Below are 11,020 nucleotides of genomic sequence, written 5' to 3' on the forward strand. Positions count from 1 at the left end.
CCCATACAAGGGACCCCCATTAGAACAATTGCAAATGGAATTAAGAGAATACATGAAAAAACTAACTGCTATCCATAAGGCTATTTGTGTGCAGGAACAGAGAAAGGAGCCAAAGGAGGAGACGGAAACCACCTGTCCAATTACCCCAGGAGATCAGGTCTATCTAAGGGTATTCAGAAGGAAATGGACTGAACCGAGAAGGGAAGGACCTTATAAAGTGACAGCAGCTACTTCAACGGCAGTCCAAGTGGAAGGAAGCAACACCTGGTATCATTTGAACCACTGCACAAGAGTTCCTAAAGAAAAAACAAGAACGGAAGAAAACAGATCGGAAACAAACGAGCAAAGTAGTCCGACAGTTGAAAACATCGAAGGGCAGAATGTGGCAGAAGTTGAACAAGACAATGAAAATAGTAATTCTGATAATATGCCTGGTCATCAGATGCTTGTCACAAGTTCCAGCTACCATCAACACCACAACTCCAAATCCCATCGCTCAGACTGTCAACCACACTTCCCTACCATCAACTTTCCAACCCTCAAGAAAATTCATTAACAACTCCATCTTGAATACAACTGAACAAGAGTCGCTTGGAAAGCAACGAAGGAACATTGAAGAGAATAATGGCATATATGAAGGCAATACCAAACTAGATGTATTATGGGAAACAGCACAGAGTAATCAATGGTATGAATGGGCAACCTTCACAGCAACAGAACTGAAAAAGAAAGACTGCCTATTCTGTTCTAAGACACCCATGAGCCAAGTAATAGCAGTACCAAATCCATTTAGCTATGAACATTGTGCTGAATTCAACAAAGACTTTTGTCATTTGGAAAAAGACTTAAGACCTTTTTGTCCAGCCGAATATCTAGGCTTCCTGAGCAGTGCTAAAAAACAGCCCTTCTTTCAACATATACCACGACTGAGAGCTAAATGCAAAAGTTTGAATGTACCTAAAATTATGAAAATGCAAATAGATATAGTGGAAATTCCGCTATGGTACACCATAAACTACAGCAAAGAATATGAATGCTTTGTCAAAACCACAGGGATCATAAAGGTAGGACAATTTAAAGGAAAATGCAGTATCATTTGGAACTTAGATACAGAAACATTTCGAAATGTGGATGATCCAAAAGACTATCCTCTCACTCGAGCATCAGGAATAAGAAAAGGTGAACCAATACGTCCAGCTGAAACATGTGAAAATCAAACTATAGCATTACCCGAAACAGACAGGTATAAGGATCAAACTATAGCATTAGCAGATTTTTTTTGGATTTGTGGAAAAAGAAAACTTTTAGCTTCCTTGCCCCTAAAGTGGACAGGAAAATGTACTAGAATACGATTGATACAAGAAATCCACCTAATAGATTGGGATTCGGAATCCTCATTGGAGAAAAATAACACACTTAATCACAGAGTCAAAAGAAGTTATACATCAGATCCTGAAGTATATATAGATTCAATAGGCCAACCCAGAGGTGTACCAGATCAATTTAAAGCACGAGATGAAGTTAAATCAGGTTTCGAATCAATATTCATTTGGATTTCACAAAATAAAAATACAGAATGGATAAATTACATATATTATAACCAACAAAGGTTCATTAATTTTACCAACGAAGCATTAATTTCTTTAGGAGAACAACTAGATGCAACCAGTAAAATGACATGGCAAAATAGACTAGCTCTTAATTGGATGCTCGCTGACAAAGGAGGTGTGTGTGTCCTATTTGGAGAACAATGCTGTGCATATATCCCTAACAACACAGCACCAGAAGGTACATTTACAAAAGCCATGACCAAACTCAAAGAATTGGCAACTAACGCTGGAAGAGATGAAAAAATGTGGGATTGGCTGGACTTAAAATTAGGATCATGGGGAGCATGGTTAGCCAAATTAGGAATACTTTTGGGAGTGATGATAGGCACGGGTGGATTATTATTTTGCTGTGTATTACCTTTATTGAAATCCCTAATTATCAAAGCCACAGTTAAACAAATGGAAATGATACAATATGAAGGCGATGAGAAATTGAATGGGACTCAACAGGAATGTTATCAGGACTTGCTTTACAAGACAATATTAAGTTTGCAACTCATAGACGAGATTTCAAATATCTCTGATGAAGATTAGGAATGTATCTGTAATCTGAACCTTTGTATTATGTGTATTTTATTTTGTATCATATTTTGCATATTTTATTTTCTTTTATTAATTTTCATTATATTTACTCTGTATGTTGAAATACATATACTACATAACTGTGACAACCACAGGCAAGGCTCCACCAATTGCACGCACATGCTTTAAACAATTGTAATCCTTTGTATGCTGTACAATCAGGTGTTGGGATCTTTTACTCCTTTCTAGTCAAATGTGAGGGGAGATGTTTGGCCCTGACACCCCTCCAAAGTGCCGTGGCATGAATTAGCCCTTTGGTAACGAAACATAGTGACTTTGGTTAGTCACTGAGTAGTAGTAACTAAGAACCTGAATCATGAAACAGCACTATGGAGAAACTGAGACGTAGAACGTCTCAAAGGGGGAAATATGAAGAAGATTTTTATTAATCAGACCAAGTATAATCAATGTGACTATAGCCCAAATCTCAACTCTGCTGTCACCGAACCTGAAGTTGTCGACGACCTGATCAAAAAGGAAATCGAGTCCAGTTTCATGATCGGCCCCTTCCCCCCCTCCCTCCCCATTTTTCGAGTCAGCCCCATCGGCATAGCCACCAGGAAATTCTCAGGCAAAAAACGCCTTATAATTGATCTGTCATCTCCCCACAATTCCCCATTCCCAAGCATTAACAGCCTCATCCCGCTCGAAGAGTTCTCTCTTCATTACCACGACGTTGACCAAGCCATCACGCTGATTAAAAAGGCTGGTCGCGGCGCTTGGCTGGCCAAAGTCGACATTACTTCCGCCTTCAAAGTAATGCCCATCCACCCTGATTTCTGGCACTTATTTGGCATCTGCTGGAAAAACAAATTTTATTTCGCCGTCCGCCTCACGTTCGGCTGCAGAAGCAGCCCTAAAATTTTTGACACTTTGTCGGAGGCAATTTGCTGGATCCTCTCCAACAACTACAACATTCCCTATCTGATCCATCTCCTAGACGATTTTTTAATCATCTCGCCTGCAGACTCCGTCTCAGCCGCCCACCTCTTGACAACCCAAAAGCTGTTTTCTGAGCTTGGGGTTCCCCTCGCTAAGGAAAAAACAGAGGGCCCTGCCACTTCTATCGAATTTTTGGGTATCAATTTGGATTCCCAAAAATTCCAGGCCTCCCTTCCTAAGGAAAAAATTGACAGAACAATTCTGGTAGCCTCCACCCTGATAACCAGCTCTAGCTGTTCAAAACGCGAGCTGTTATCCATCCTGGGCCATCTAAATTTTGCCATGTGCATCATCCCCCAAGGCCTTCATCTCCCACCTCCTCTCCCTCGCTTCCTCTGCCCACGCCCTCGAGGACCGGATTTCCTTAACTGACTTGTGTCGCAACGAGCTCAGTTTATGGATCTCCTTCCTCAAGCAATGGAACGGCCTATCTTTCTTTTACACCAACCTGATATCTTCCCCTATCGATATCCAATTATACACAGACGCCGCCCCCTCCGTCGGCTTCGGAGGTTTTCTCCGGGGTCGCTGGTTCGCCTCTACATGGCCCCCCGAGCTGGCCCATTTGCCCCAGCAGCTATCGTCCCCTGCGCTTTTCGAGCTCTATCCGCTAGTGGTCGCTATTTTCCCATGCAGCAGCAATGCCCGCTCTGACTAGAGCGCCCCGCTTATTTTCCCATGCAGCAGCAATGCCCGCTCTGACTAGAGCGCCCCGCTTATTTCCCTTTCACGCAGCGATACCCGCTGACGCGGCAGCCCCCGCTCATTCCCCTTTAGCACAGCAAGCCCACTCATCCCAGAGCACCTAGCATGTTTCCCCTACGCCGCAGCAGTACTCACCCCCAAGAGAACGCCATTCTTCATTCCCCCATATAAGGTTTTCTTTGCTTTTCCTTCCCCAGCAGGGCCCGCAGCAGCTCCTCCCGCGCTTCTCCGCCGCTAATCGTCCAGCATCCCTCCAGCCCAAGTTAAGCTTTTTTTGGGGGCCACCTGGCTGCTGTCCTGCAGTTATCTTGCACTTTGGGGAGCGCTATTGGGTTCGGGCCAAGGCCGAGCGCGGACCCCTCTCCCTGGGCAGGGGGAGTGCCCCGGGCTCGGGAATGACTACCGAGCTCGGAGCCCTCTCCCGGACAGCATGCCAAACACGCTTAACTTTTACGCTGTTTATTATATGCAAAAGCGAACTAGTGAAGTGACGTTTCATTGACAAATTTCAGGAGGAGATCGCGCAGATAATTAACACAGCCAATTCATCATCAGCAATCACTCCCTATCCAATCACTCTCCCTATCCAATTACTACAGTCCCTTTAAATAACCAAGCAGTCCTACCTTCAGCTATCTCTGATTCCAGCATCCCTCCCACCCCCCCTTTTTATTTTTCTTCACCTCCAGCAAAGGGGGGGAGCGCTATTGGGTTCGGGCCAAGGCCGAGCTCGGACCCCTCTCCCTGGGCAGGGGGAGTGCCCCGGGCTCGGGAATGACTACCGAGCTCGGAGCCCTCTCCCGGACAGCATGCCAAACACGCTTAACTTTTACGCTGTTTATTAAATGCAAAAGCGAACTAGTGAACTTTATATAATGTTGTTCAACTGAATGTACAAATCAAACTGTTAGCTGAAATATCCACACAAAAAAAAAAAAAAAAAAACATTGCAATACAGATCTGGCCATTTAAAATGCGTGCGGGAACGGAAGTGGTCTCGCGTGACACCGGTGTATTGTGAGGGATCCTAGAAAATGCTTTGACACAGGAAAGACATGATCAGTAGGGGGCAGTCATGTAACGCACTGAACTGAAGCGGCAGCAAACATCGCTGCAAGCTAAAAGACTCGTTTGTACAGTCACCTGGAGGGGACATCTTCAGTTCACTTGTGTTTGTCGTGGCCACGACATATAAACTCGTGGGAATGTCATATTATGTTGTTGCCACGAGATATTAATTCTTGGGAACATAATATTAACTCGTGGGAACGTCATATTATATCTTGGCCACAAGATCATTTTGTCGAGGTAACGAGTTCTTATATTGAGGGAACAACATGCATTTCATAGTAACCCAGGATTATCAGAGATAGGTTTATTAATATTTTATTTTGAGTTAAGAAATTGTTATATTAATTGTTATAGAAATGAACACAATATTAAATAATTATATAAGCAATGCTGTATATGCGAATGCGGTCTGTGCGCAATGTAGACAGCATTCACAAGTTTAGCATGAGTAAATATTACATAAAGTACTTCAAATTAAATAGCCCAGCAAGAAACATTTTATGCATCCCACAGTCTTATCCATTAACCGATCCTGTTTTTTCCGTAATACTTGTATTATTCGTTTATATTCGTTATTTTTCCCATCATTTCGATCTCTTTACTTAACATTCATAATCTAAATGATAAATGCTGACATGCCATTAAAGCTTTGATTAAGCTATATGGCTGGGATTTTTACTGGAATGCAGTTAATAGGTTGAATATAACATATATATATATATGACGAGTGAATCATTAGTTCCATTTGTAAATCGTTTATGGTCACACATGGGCATAAATACAATCATAAAGTCAAAACTTTATTGGCATAATTGTCGTTTACAATATTTGTAAAATAAATGGCACATCGCATATATACAGAAAGTTATTTAGATTAAGCGATTCACAATAAATAAAAAAACATTCAGAATGTTTTGTAAAGAGATCAAAATAAAGGTGAAAATAACGAATATAAACGAATAATACAAATATTACGGAAAAAAAGAAGGTCAGTTAATGGACAAGACTCTTGGATGCATAAAATGTATCTTGTGAGGCTATTAAATTTGAAGTACTTTATGTAATGTTTATTCATGATAAACTTGTGAGTAGTGATAGGGCTATCCTTCTGTCAAAATTTGATTGATGACTTTGACCTTTTGACCTTTCCCCTCCCCCACGCCCCTCCCCCGCCCTTTCCCACGGTGCCCACCCACGTGTTTGACCCCTCGTTGACCTAGTGAACTCTACTGACCTTGTTTTGATGGATTGAGCAGGTGCGACGTCAACGGATGACAGGTTTATGGGTTGTTGAGAGGATTAACGACAGGGTTTAACAGGTGCGGGATTAATTTATGACGGGTTTATGGTTGTTGCATCAAATTTACGATGTAGTTTAACAGTTACGGGATTAACTCCTGACGGGTTTATGGGTTTTTGCGTGACCATCCGGTGTTTGGTTGTCATCCGGGTAGAGAAATACAGCAGCTGTGCGTGACCGTCCGGTGTTTGTTGAGGAATGAATGTTTGTAGAATGTTTCGGCGATTTTACGGTCTAGCCCCCACGTCCGTGTTGTAGGGCATGGGTATCAGATTGCGTTCAGCATAGATAAATAGGGCTTCCCCATCATATCTGCGGAGCATCAGAGCTGTGAAATACATAGACATGGATGCGATACACAAAACTCCTGAGAGGGAATGGGACAAAGATTCTATGGAAGATCTGATTAGGGCACCGAGAAAACCGTACAGCAGCAGTTTTAAAATGAGAGAATTTATAAAAGGATAAATATATATACTTTTAAATAATAAAATGATAATACTAATAATAATGCATTTTCTAACATTTGAATCATTAAATCCCTTACGTTTTTACAGTCTAGGGTGAAAAATAAAAGTCAGAGTGCGTGTGTCTGTTTGCCCTCTTTACTCTCATTTACTCATTGCAGGTCTGCCCGTGAGTGCTTCATGAGCTCGCGTTACACAGTTACACTTTTGTTTCAGTCCCTATCACACTGTATGAAAAAGTGACCATACATGTGATGGGTGTATATAAAATACTTGTTCAACAATATATATTAGTTGCTATAAAAAATATTTATTATTGAAAAGTCTCTATTATCACAACAGTTACGAGTCCATAACCGCACGATGAAATATATTAACAAAGTCTTTAATGTTTTAAAAACATAAATGATAACACTCGGGCTCAACAGTGTAACACAATCATGTACACAAACACACATTCAGTCCTCCAAGTCGTATTCTCTTCTATAAATAAGAAATGAATATAAACGATGTGATCACACATGATATAAAACAAAGCAAAACATTTATACTAGTTTTTAGGTAGCGGTAAATATTGTAATGGGGACCCAGCGACGTCAAAATAAGTAAAGGGAGAAATGTATTTAAACAGACCAAACCATATGGATTATGCCTGGACATGCCTGGGCATGTCAGAGGACCTGGACATGCATGGACATGTCAATTTGAAACCGTATCAACCCTTAACCTACCCAATCACAGTAAACTATTTCTATTTTTTTTTTAATAAACATTATTTACTATATTTTTATAAAGCTTTTGTACTCTACAAAGTGAACACCTACCAGTCACACAAAAAGTTCAACACACTTCCATTTGTAATAAAATATTGTAAGTCATTTAAATTATTATAGTAGGACTCAAGACATTTAATCATAAATCACATTTACGTTGTTGTATCAATGTAATATTCAAATGTTTATACAAATTTGTGATCTGATAAGTCCTATAAACATTTCAACCTAAAAAGTGACTTAAGCACAAACACTCACACAAACAAACATGAAAAATAAAACACAAAAAGCAAACACAAAACACAAACAAACATGCAAACTAAAAACTAAAAAGCAAACACGACACAAACTCAAACACAAAACACAAGCAAAAGACAAATTAAAAACATGTAAAACAATATTGTCACTAAAATTTTAAACAAGTATTTTGTTTTCTCAATACGCAAACATGTACGATCACGCTTACGTGCGTATTATTGTAGCGCAATTTGTGCGGAATAAAGCATAATCATAACCATAAATATGTTTTAAGGTACTGGAATCACACAAATGTCAGGGTAGGACAAAACATCAGCAGCGGCTGCAAACCCCCTCAGACACCATGAGGGTTAAAAAATATATATAATTAAGGCATCAAAGTAACAAACATGTCACTACATCGAAACAAATCATTCATCGTACATCTTAAACATGTATTCAACATTTAAGTTTATTGAACACATAACCCACCTATTTTAAAGATGATATTAAACATTTCCATGTTTATAAAAATAAACATTTACAATACTTTTAGGCGATCATGTATATAAAACATAGTAACAAACATGTCACTTCAGCAAAACAAATCCTTATACAACGTTCATTTTATATTTTTAAGTTTATTGAAGTTATAAAACATAGTAACAAACATGTTACTACAGCAAAACAAATCATTATACCACATTCAATTTATATTTTTAAGTTTATTGAAGTGATAAAACATAGTAACAAACAAGTTACTAAAGCTAAACAAATAATTCATTGTACATCTCAAACAAGTATTCAACATTTAAGTTTATTGAACTTATAAAACACATCTTACACTTTTTTAAAGACGATCTCCATGGTTATTAAAATTAACATTTGCAATACTTTCAGGTGATCATAAATATAAAACAAACATGTTACTACAGCTAAAGAAATCATTCACTGTACATCTTAAACATCTTAAACAAGAATTCAACATTTTATTTAGGTTTTTGAACTTATAAAACACATCATGCACTTCTTTTAAAGATAACAAAAAACATCTCCATGGCTTTTATAAAATTTATAAAAATCATAAAAATGGCTTACATTATGTTCTTCGAACATTGAAATCCATTCTGTGAATGAAATATTTGCAAAAATGTTTCAGTTGGAATATAAATAAAACTCTATGGTCCTCCCAGGGATAAACTCCAATGTGAAACTGATGCTCCAGACCCTTCAAACAGACTGATTCGTGATGGTGATGAGTAAACCAGATGTTCTCCTTGAAAAGGAGTTTCCCTACAGACAAACTTAAATTTCAACTAAAGAATAATTTGTATTAGATTTATTTCACACCATTCGCTTTAGATGGCTAAAGTTTCTTATTTTAATCATAAACTTCAATGTATATCCCCCTCACACACACTTCTTTTTGAGTTGTATCTTTTAGAAAATGTAATGGTTATTTTATTTCAAAAACATGTTGCTGCTTTTAAGGTTATATAAATAAAAAATATAGAAATATAAATCTGGAGCCCAATATCTGAATATCATTATTGCTGTACTCATACTTTTCTGAAGGATCTTTATCAGCATAATAAATATCGGGGATAATTAGCCTTCACTGAAAATACACTATTCTTCATCTACTCTAAAATATATGTAGACAGTCAGCATATGTTGATGGTCACGTCTTCGAATTGAGAGCTTTACCCAATTTTGGGCCATAAGGATGTTACTACATATGAGAAAAGACACCACCAAAGACATCTCATGTTACGTAGACATGCATTCTTCGAATACCCACTGACTTTTTGCGTGAATGACACAACACATGTGAGGAGTGTTTTCTGGGGGTCTCCTGAGAATATACAGTTGCTCTGAAAAAGTCATTCTGACACATACGAGACTCACGCTGTAAGGAGAAATCTCCACAGCCCGTCTCATGAACGCTTGACTGTAATCGCAAAACACAACACCATTATACACTGTTTTAATCTGTTTATTCAATTATTTAACACACATACTTAAATTCAAATTTTTACACCTGGTACTTTATCAGTCTGATAAATGTGCGGTCAACACTGTTCGCGATAAAACGGCAATCATGCTACCGTGTAAGTTAGACACAATGTTGTTTAGGAAAGTGATGTTTTCATCAAAGTCAGATTATACCTACTTCTTAACATTTAAAATTTTACTCTTAGGTTCCAACGCCGGGGAACCGGGTGAGATATGTTAATCCTTCAACATATTTTACAACATATAGCTTTTTCTAATTGTATCAGTAGAGCTTGTTTCAACTGTTTATGGTCAATTTAGAGTAATAGAGTCAACCTTATCGTCTATTATACAAACCGTAAGCAACAACCTAAATTCAATAAAACCAGTTACACATCATGTAAGAAAGGCCTCATAATGCATACAGATTACAGAAATCAGGACAAATCTGTTCACATCTTGTTTGTTGGATTGTATATGACTTTAGACGAGACCTTCTCTATGTAAGCCGTCAACTTTCAGTGATTATAAATAAATTGAAATTCAGAAAATCACTCTCTACCTGAGAGTGGTTGACTAAATGAGTATTACTTTTAGGATGTTATCTCCATAATAATCCGATGAACCGTCAACACAAAAAGTAAAGGTTCAGTGTTTTTTACTACTATTATAACTGAAACATATCTTGCCATTGTGCTCAAGGCTGCAGGATCAGTAAAGTTTAACACTTGAGACACAAAACAAAGAAATTGGTGCACACAAAACACCCTATATAACTCAAGAGCCCAAGTCACCAGGAAAATTACCGTATGAAAACAGAAAGTTCATTTGTGATCGTTTGGGTATATTTTTATGAAACGTTATAAATAATTTTATTTTCTCATGCCACTATAACATGACCTCTTGTTCAGATAGCTGAAGACAATGTTCATGCTTTATTTGTTGTTCTCATTTATTTCAACATTACCGCTTGAAGGAGTAAACCTACGAGTACTAACCATCGGCCATGTGCAATAGCGTCTACCTTTTTTTCTGTCTAAGTAGCCTTTGTAAGATTTGCCAGGGGTACTATGTCACCTTGGTGTAACGTGATTACAATTAAGAAACATAACATTATACTACATCCCCTTGAAAAGGATAAAGACATTTATGCAAGAAATATGTATCAGCAAATACCTAATACTGAAATCTGAAATCCTCTCTTGTAAACTGATTTTTATATTGACTCGGATTGTCCCCCACTATAGCTGTACACCTTTTCTCATTGTTTTAGACGAAGACTATTCTCAGACTAGTCTCAGACAGGAAAACTAGAACAAGCACAGTATATGAGAATTA

Source organism: Garra rufa, chromosome 19 (genome assembly GCF_049309525.1).
Source record: "Garra rufa chromosome 19, GarRuf1.0, whole genome shotgun sequence".
Classification (NCBI taxonomy): Eukaryota; Metazoa; Chordata; class Actinopteri; order Cypriniformes; family Cyprinidae; genus Garra; species Garra rufa.